Raw genomic sequence first — 9,396 nt, 5'->3', positions numbered from 1 at the left:
GTTGTTGTAGGGAGTGGGTGTATGGGGGTTGTGGTCCAGTGGTAGAGATTAGTTCTGTCAGGTCAGAGAGGAAGGAGAGTCCTGATCAGAGCCAGGAATCATGCATCACACAGACACACCAGACTGCTTTCATCAATCTACAGGATGCTTGCTTGCGTGCGTGCCTTTGCAGGACGTATTTGTGTCCGGGGATCAGCGGCTGCTCTGTGTATGAGTGTGTCTGTTTGTCATCTGGCAGTGCAGTGTTCAATGTTTTGTCTGTTGTTGGAGCAGGCTAATGAAGTATGCCAAATCAATTGTAATACTATCCCTGAGTAACATCTCAGTGGCTTTGTCTACACAGGCAGCCCAAATCTGATATATTTTTCACTAATTGGTCTTTTGACCAATCACATCAGATCTTTTCACATCAGATTTGGTTCAGAGCTGATCTGATTGGTCAAAAGACCAGTTAGTGAAAAAAAGATCAGAATCGGGCAGCCTGACTAAACATAGCCAATGAGTCTGAAAGAGATTGAGTCTAGGATAAAATGGTTCTTGAGTGTAAATCAAATGCCCCATTTGAGTGTAAACATTAGGTATGCCCTATTTGAGTGTAAACTTTAGACATGGCCCGTTTGAGCGTAAAAATTACCCATGCCCCATTTGAGTGTAAACGTGCAGTAGGTTGTGGTGCATTTCATTTTTGAACTCCTAGATGGCGAACTCCAGCCCCCAGCCCTGTTATCAATGAAGGTGCTCTTGCGTGTTATTGTAGCGTAATTGCCAGGGTAACATCTGTATAAAAGCTAAGAATTGTTTTTTGTTTTTTGTCGGGGAAGCAAGAGACATGGTCTCATAAACCCAACCCCAACCCAAAAACCTAAACRCCTTGACAACCTGAGCACAGACACAACCACAGAGCCTGCCCTGAAACTGTAAAACACCTCAGCCCATTCTGTCCTCATTCTTCACTGTGTGAAACAAAATGCCARAGTTGTACAATGTGACATTGTCGGAGGGACATAGGCTGCGTTTGCAGAGACAGCTCAATTCTGATATTTTTTTAGTGGGACTTTGACCAATCAGATCACCTATGAAAAAGATTTGTGAAAAGATCTGATGTGACTGGTCAGAAGACCAATTAGTGGAAAAAAATTCAGAATTGGTCTGCCTGTGTAAACACAGCTTTAGTGGGAAAGAYTTATGGGCAGCAGCATTAACCGAGGCTAGAGAGGCTCCGTTGGACCCAATCCCCCATAAACCCTCTTTATCCACGCAGCAGGGGGTGATGGGAACTCCAGCTGCTGCAGCCATTTCACTTAAGGCCCTTAACTCGTTAAAAATCAGCATTGCACATCGGTTACAGTCACTGCTTGTTAGGAGCCACCAGGGCTTAGCTTAAACAGGTGGGTCTCCTTCAATAATTTTACCTCTTTTGAGGAAGCCTGGGTGCCAGGCAAGCTAGTGTGGGAGGGAGATCAGGACTGTTAAGCCTTGATCATATCGACAGTTTGAAGTGACTCAAACCCATTTTTTTTGCATCTCTGATTTGAATCTGTTCTTTTTTCCCCAGTCTGAACAGCCAAAAAGCACGTTAAATCTGATGTTTCAACCCACATTTCAAACCACTTTTGTAGGTGGTTTGAAGTCAGATACAAATCTGATTCCTGGCCATGCGACTTGAATTTTCTTATTTAATCTTTATTTAACTAGGCAAGTCAGTTAAGAACAAATTCTTATTTACAATGACGGCCTACAAAAAGGCAAAAGGCCTCCTACAGGGACGGGGGCCTGGGATTAAAAAATAAAAAATAAATACAATATAAATATAAATATAGGACAAAACACACATCACAACAAGAGAGACAACACTACATAAAGAGAGACCTAGGACAACAACACAACATGGTAGCAACACAACATAGTAGCAGCACAAAACATGGTCCAAACATTATTGGGCACAGACACCAGCACAAAGGGCAAGAAGGTAGAGACAACAATACATCACACAAAGCAGCCACAACTGTCAGTAAGAGTGTCCATGATTGAGTCTTTGAATGAAGAGATTGAGATAAAACTGTCCAGTTTGAGTGTTTGCTGCAGCTCGTTCCAGTCGCTAGCTGCAGCGAACTGAAAAGAGGAGTKACCCAGGGGTGTGTGTGCTTTGGGGACCTTTAACAGAATGTGACTGGCAGAATGGGTGTTGTATGTGGAGGATGACGGCTGCAGTAGATATCTCAAATAGGGGGGTGTGAGGCCTAAGAGGGTTTTATAAATAAGCATCAACCAGTGGGTATTGCGATGGGTATACAGAGATGACCAGTTTACAGAGTAGTATAGAGTGCAGTGATGTGTCCTATAAGGAGCATTGGTGGCAAATCTGATGGCTGAATGGTAACGAACATCTAGCCGCTTGAGAGCACCCTTACCTGCCGATCTATAAATTATGTCTCTGTATTCTAGCATGGGTAGGATGGTCATCTGAATCAGGGTTAGCTTGGCAGCTGGGGTGAAAGAGGAGCGATTACGATAGAGGAAACCAAGTCTAGATTTAACTTTAGCCTGCCTTTGATATGTGCTGAGAGAAGGACAGTGCACCGTCTAGCCATACTCCCAAGTACTTGTATGAGGTGACTACCTCAAGCTCTTAACCCTCAGAGGTAGTAATAGCACCGGCGGGAAGAGGGGCATTCTTCTTACCAAACCGCATGACCTTTGTTTTGGAGGTGTTCAGAACAAGGTTAAGGGCAGAGAACGCTTGTTGGACACTAAAAAAGCTTTGTTGTAGAGCATTTAAAACAAAATCCAGTGAGGGGCCAGCCGAGTATAAGACTGTATCATCTGCATATAAATGGATAAGAGATCTTCCAACTGCCTGAGCTATGTTGTTGATGTAAATTAAGAAGAGTGTGGGGCCTAGGATCGAGCCTTGGGGTACTCCCTTGGTGACAGGCAGTGGCTGAGAGAGCAGATTTTCTGACTTTATACACTGCACTCTTTGAGAGAGGTAGTTAGCAAACCAGACCAAAGACCCATCAGAGACACCAATACTCCTTAGACGGCCCACAAGAATGGAATGGTCTACCGTATCAAAAGCTTTGGCCAAGTCAATAAAAATAGCAGCACAATAGTGTTTAGAATCAAGGGGAACGGTGACATCATTGAGGACCTTTAAGGTTGCAGAGACACATCCATAACCTGAGCGGAAACCAGATTGCATACCCGAGAGAATACTATAGACATCAAGAAAGCCAGTCAGTTGATTATTGACAAGTTTTTCCAACAATTTTAATAAACATGGCAAAATAGAAATAGGCCCATAACAGTTAGGATCAGCTTGATCCCCCTTTTAAATAAAGGACAAACTGTGGCTGCCTTCCAAGCAATGGGGACCTCCCCAGAAAGGAGAGACAGGTTGGAAAAAGGCTTGGCGATGATAGGGTCAGCAACCTTAAAGAAGAAAGGGTCTAAACCATCTGACCCAGATGGTTTTTTGGGGTCAAGTTTAAACTCTTAAGGATCCGACCCTTTTTTTCAATTTTCGCCTAAAATGACATCCCCAAATCCTACTGCCTGTAGCTCTGGCCCTGATGCACCATTTGAAAGGAAACACTTTGATGTTTGTGGAAATGTAACATAACACATTAGATYTGGTAAATAATAATACAAATAAAAAAATATATTTTTAGTATGTTTTTTTGTATCATCATCTTTGAAATGCAAGAGAAAGACCAGAATGTATTATTCCAGCCCATGTGGAATTTAGATTTTRGCCACTAGATGGCAGCAGTGTATGTGCAAAGTTTTAAACTGATCCAATGAACCATTGCATTTCTGTTCAAAATGTTGTATCAAGACTCCCCAAATGTGCCTAATTTGTTTATTAATTAGGAGTTCTCAGTTCTCTCTCTGTGGGTCTAACCCCAAGAAGTTCTGGGAAAYGGTTAAAGACCTRCATAATAAACCCTCCTCCTCACAGCTGCCCATGTCCCTTAATGTTGATGATGTGATTGTTACTGACAAGAAGCACATGGCTGAGCTCTTTAATCACCACTTAATTAAGTCAGGATTCCTATTTGACTCAGCCATACCTCCTTGCCTGTCCAAAATGTCTTGCTCTCCCACCCCTTCTAATTCAACTATCCCCGATGCTTCTCCCACTTTTTCCCCTGCCCCGCTAGAAGGTTTATTCCTGCAGGCAGTCACTGAGTCTGAGGTGCTAAATGAGGTCCTTAACTTTTACTTGGTACCCATCCCGGATCCGGGAGCACCCCCCACAGTAAAAAAGCTGACTAGCATAGCCTAGCATAGCGTCACAAGTAAATACTAGCATCTAAATATCATTAAATCACAAGTCCAAGACACCAGATGAAAGATACAGATTCTTGTGAATCAGCCATCATTTCTGATTTTTAAAATTTTTACAGGGAAGACACAATATGTAAATCTATTAGCTAACCACGATAGCAAAAGACACAATTTTTTTCTCCACCATTTTTTTCCTGCATCAGTAGCTATCACTAATTCGACTAAATAAAGAATATATATAGCCACTAACCAAGAAACAACTTCATAAGATGACAGTCTGATAACATATTTATGGTATAGGATATGTTTTTTTAGAAAAATTGCATTTTTCAGGTATAAATCACAGTTGTACATTGCAGCTGCAATCTGAAATAGCGTTGGAAGCAGCCGGAATAATTACAGAGACCGACGTCAATTACCAAAATACAAATAAATCCTAAAACATTTCTGAAAAATACACAGCCTACAGCAATCGAAAGACACAGATCTTGTGAATCCAGACCAATATTTCATTCAGATTTTCTAAGTGTTTTACAGCGAAAACCACAATATATCGTTATTTAGCATACCACATGAGCTAACATCACACCAGCATTAAATCAAGGCAAAGGGGGCGATAACGTTATCGCCACCAAAATATATAAATTTTTCACTAACCTTCTCAGAATTCTTCAGATGACAGTCCTGTAACATCATATTACACAATGCATATAGAGTTGTTCGAAAATGTGCATATTTAGCATCACAAATCGTGGTTATGCAATGTAATCTGTCAAAACATGGCATGCATTCGGGCCGGCGCCATCTTGGAAAGGCACCTATGTTTACGATTATTTATCGATTAGATTGACAAAAAAATACAGGTTGGACAGCTAATGAAAGATGCATTGGTTATTAATGCAACCGCTGATTTAGATTTAAAATTTACGTTACTAGACATCATTGTGAGTTACAGCCAGACTAGTGCCGCAAAAAAAATGGCTGACAACTGCGTTTACATTTTTCCACATAAATACGGAATAAAATCATAAATAACTCTTACTTTGGACGAGCTTCCATCAGTATCTTGGGCAATGTGTCCTTTGTCCAAAAGTATCGTTGCTTTGTTGTAAAACGACCTCCTCAACTTCAGAACTAGCAGCTAACGATAGCTACACGGCACACACATGCACAAATCCTCAAACGCAATACTAAGGAAATTCAGAAAAATAGCAATATACTCGCATAAACTGATATAAATCGGTTTCAAATAACTTCGTTTATGATGTTTCTAAACACCTATTCGAATTAAATCACAGGCGGATATATCTTTGATCAATAACGAGAGCTTTTGAGCATGCGATTCTGATGTCCTCCCTTGCGTCCTGGCGAGCGTCAAAAAGAAGGGTCATCTTACTCCATTCCCTTTTATAAACTCTGAGAAACACCTAGAGACACCATTCCACTTCTCATTGGTTACTGACATCCAGGGGAAGGCGGGTGCAGTTCATTTCGATCCATAGGGCATACACAGAGCTTAAAACTGATCCGAGATCAGAGACTATTTTTCAGAGCTTCGCATGTCCTGTCATAATTTTCGCTGTAGAAAGAGTTCTGGTTCACCCACAGACATAATTCAAACGGTTTTAGAAACTAGAGATTGTTTTCTATCCAATAGTAATAATAATATGCATATTGTACGAGCAAGAATTGAGTATGAGGCAGTTTAATTTGGAGACGATATTTTCCAAAGTGGAAACAGCACCCCCTGTATTGAGAAAAGGTTTTAAAGTAACTAACTTTGGCCTTCCCGATAGCCTGAGTGCACTTATTTCTCATTTGCCTGAACGATAGCCAGTCAGCCTGAATATGCCTGTGCCTGAACAGTCAAATCTGATTTATTTGCCCTCAAGTGTTTTTAGGCTGATATTTGACATGTCTTGTTGCTTACTAGCTACCCTGTTGACAGTTTGACAAGAACATGTGGTAGCTAACTAGCTTATTAATTGTTTACAAACACATTAGTGAATGAGCTTGAAAGCTACACAGCTAGCTAGTTGACTGCTGTGGCTAATCAAAAAGGACTTTTGACATTTGGATCATCTTATTCGTTGAGGCTTTACACTTTGATTTTGAACATTCAAAGCAACTGGGAAACATCAATGGAAGGTGTTGTTGTCATACGGTACATATTCTGAGTGATAGGAAGCACGAGCACCACCAACCAGCCTTCACCACTGCTCACCCACCCTTTGTTACTATGACTAGCATAGCCATGTCAGCAAATTACTGTTGTCTGAACACACACACACACAAATCCGATTTGGTCACTTGTAACTTGCTGTTTGGACAATTATTATTCCAAAACAAAACAGATTTGAGCATTAAGGCCTGCAACGTGAACAAGGCTTTTAGAGTGTTTTTTGACAACTAGGGGGTTCCCTAATATGGATGCTGTAATGACGTTGCATTGTGATATGCTGGGCCATACAACTCGGTCAACCTTACCTATTCCATTGTGTTAAGTAAATATAAAATGTACACACTAAAACAGGCCCAGAGACAATTATGGGCAAAATCTTTCGATGTGCCCTTGAGCAAGGCATGTGCCCTTGAGCAAAGCAAGGTCGCTCTGGAAAAGCTGATAAATTACTAAAATGTAAATTAAAAAATACTTACAGGCAGAGAAAGTCCCCCTATAGATAGTGTTGGGAAGCTACTCTGAAAATATAGTTTACCAAGCTACCAATTACTTCACACTGGAAGAAGTTAAGCTACCCTATAGCTATATATAGTTTACTTAACTAAATGTACTTTGAAAAAGTAGTTCACTACATCCAACCTACTTTGTGATAAATTATCATATCTAAATCTGAAATGTCAGACTACAAATTGCAAGAACAGATCACTCTGGTGTCAGATGTCAACAGAATGTGTAATTTAGCCTATTTCACACTGTTTCAAGTGACAATTGGGCAGGTTTGATGCTGAAAAATTAAATAAATTCTTGGCCACTTCACCATTATTTTATTTTTGCAAAAAAAGCAGTATGTAGGTCCAGTAGTTAGACACCTCTACAGGGCAAACATGTAATTAACTACTGAAAACTTTACCAATATTTGCATTTAGTTCAACTACCGCCAAGCCACTGCAAAATGTAGTTATATTACTACATAGTTGAACTACATGTGTGCCAATAGAATGTACATGCCTTAGTTAATGGTTTCAGCAGTTAGTACACACAAACGTACATAACCACTATCCCTGTTTAACATCCCATAAACACACTTTATATAACGTTTAGGCAATATCAAATACTGTAATAATGCCACAGGCCCAATTCAACATCACTCTGGTGACATAATTTCTGGTTGTTGATTCATACACTAAACACACCCTGTTAGTTGACACTGTCTGTAGAAATACTGCTGCTCCATGAATGTGCCATGTACAGACTTATGTCTACATTGTGGTTTATCAGGTGTAGAAATCCCAGCATGTATCTGCAACAACATGTCATCCGGGGTTGTGTTTGCTATAGAGCACAGATTAATTTGGCAATGGTTAAACCACTGCTAGTCATGGCTTCAACTTGGATGTAATAGAGGTTGAGTCAGTCTACAGGGTAATCACTGAAAATACAGCAGAGAAAAAACAACATCCGCAGAGCCCAATCCAAACAGCTCATAGCCTTTGAAAACCGTCTGGTCTATGAAGTCTTTGAAATGTCCACCAGAATCAGACATGAGAGGATTTGAGGACTGTTCCCAGATCAGATTTCAGTCTCTAGCCCCAACCTGCAGTCAAACTGCCAGCCTGGTGTTCTGGGAGGCAGAAGGTGGGAACAAAGTTCTGGGTCTGACAGACAGTTTGTGTGAGACTGACACTCTTCAGCTGCCAGTAGAGCCAGGGGCAGACCCTACCTCTCCTCTGGTGGGACTCAGACACACAGACAGAGGTGGAAGAAGACTGATCCAAGGTTGTTATAGTTGTGTTTTTATATTTGTTTTTATTTATATACATTTAAAATATATATATATAATTCTGTTGACTTTGTTAGTATTCTGACTTGATTAAGTTTTAGTTTTATAAAAACATTTATTTTCATTTTTTTTATTTTAAGTTTCAGTTGTAGTATTATGGACTAGGTTTAACGTATACCGGGATATTTGGAAATAGCCACAGGATGGTTTKTACCAAAGATTTTTTTGTTGTTGAAGTTTTTCAATACATTTTTATATTTGTAGCTACTTTTAAGTAAATGCCTGCAATCCACTTGTGAAATACGTTGGGAGATAAAGCAGATTGCGTTCTTCATATCACCTATCACATTATTTTGCCACGTTTTATATTGAAAGTCATTGTTTTTTTGCTTCAATCGAGTGATCAGGGACATGCAACTATAGTTGTCCTTTACAGAAAATGCATTAGTGCAACATATTCAGCAGAAAATAGCTTAATTGTCATCAGATGACAACAGAATTGCAACACTATTTGGCTGGCAGCCATACAAGTAAATGAGCTTACAATGAAAAAGCAAGGTATTTTTTTGCAAAAAACCTGTGCCTGACTGTGATATTGCTAATGTTTACCATAGAAAGAATATCATCAGCTACATTTCCAAATGTTTTGCTTAAAGTTAATGTTGCATTTTACCAAAGATTAGARCGACCCCTAAGTTTAACTTGCTAGTTATCTAAGCAAGTGGCTGAATTAATATTATTCCTGCCGTGTTTGAGAAGTTAAAGCCCTTTGGATGAATTCTGTACAGCTGCCACTGCAGTTTGATTTCCTTACGTTTTTTTCTTGTCAGTTCTGGGGCTGTCTGCTCCTCCCCCATCTTCTCCAAGCACAGCAGGCAAGCCCGTTTCCCTAGCAACTCCCAGACTCCACATAGACACAGTGTGCACACTGTACTGTTCTTCCTTCAGACAAGCATGCATCAACACTTTGTTAATTTGCAATGTTTCTCATTCACATTCGCATGTAAGTGACCAGAAATGACATTCGGTAACTCCTACCTATATACATGTATAACTTTATGAGCTGAATTGCCTGCCTTTGCAATTTGTTTATTTTTGTTTGCACTCGTTAGCATATTTAGCTAGCAGCCTCCATGGATATTCG

Source organism: Salvelinus sp. IW2-2015, linkage group LG17 (genome assembly GCF_002910315.2).
Source record: "Salvelinus sp. IW2-2015 linkage group LG17, ASM291031v2, whole genome shotgun sequence".
Lineage (NCBI taxonomy): Eukaryota > Metazoa > Chordata > Actinopteri > Salmoniformes > Salmonidae > Salvelinus > Salvelinus sp. IW2-2015.
This window is presented reverse-complemented; position numbering follows the sequence as displayed.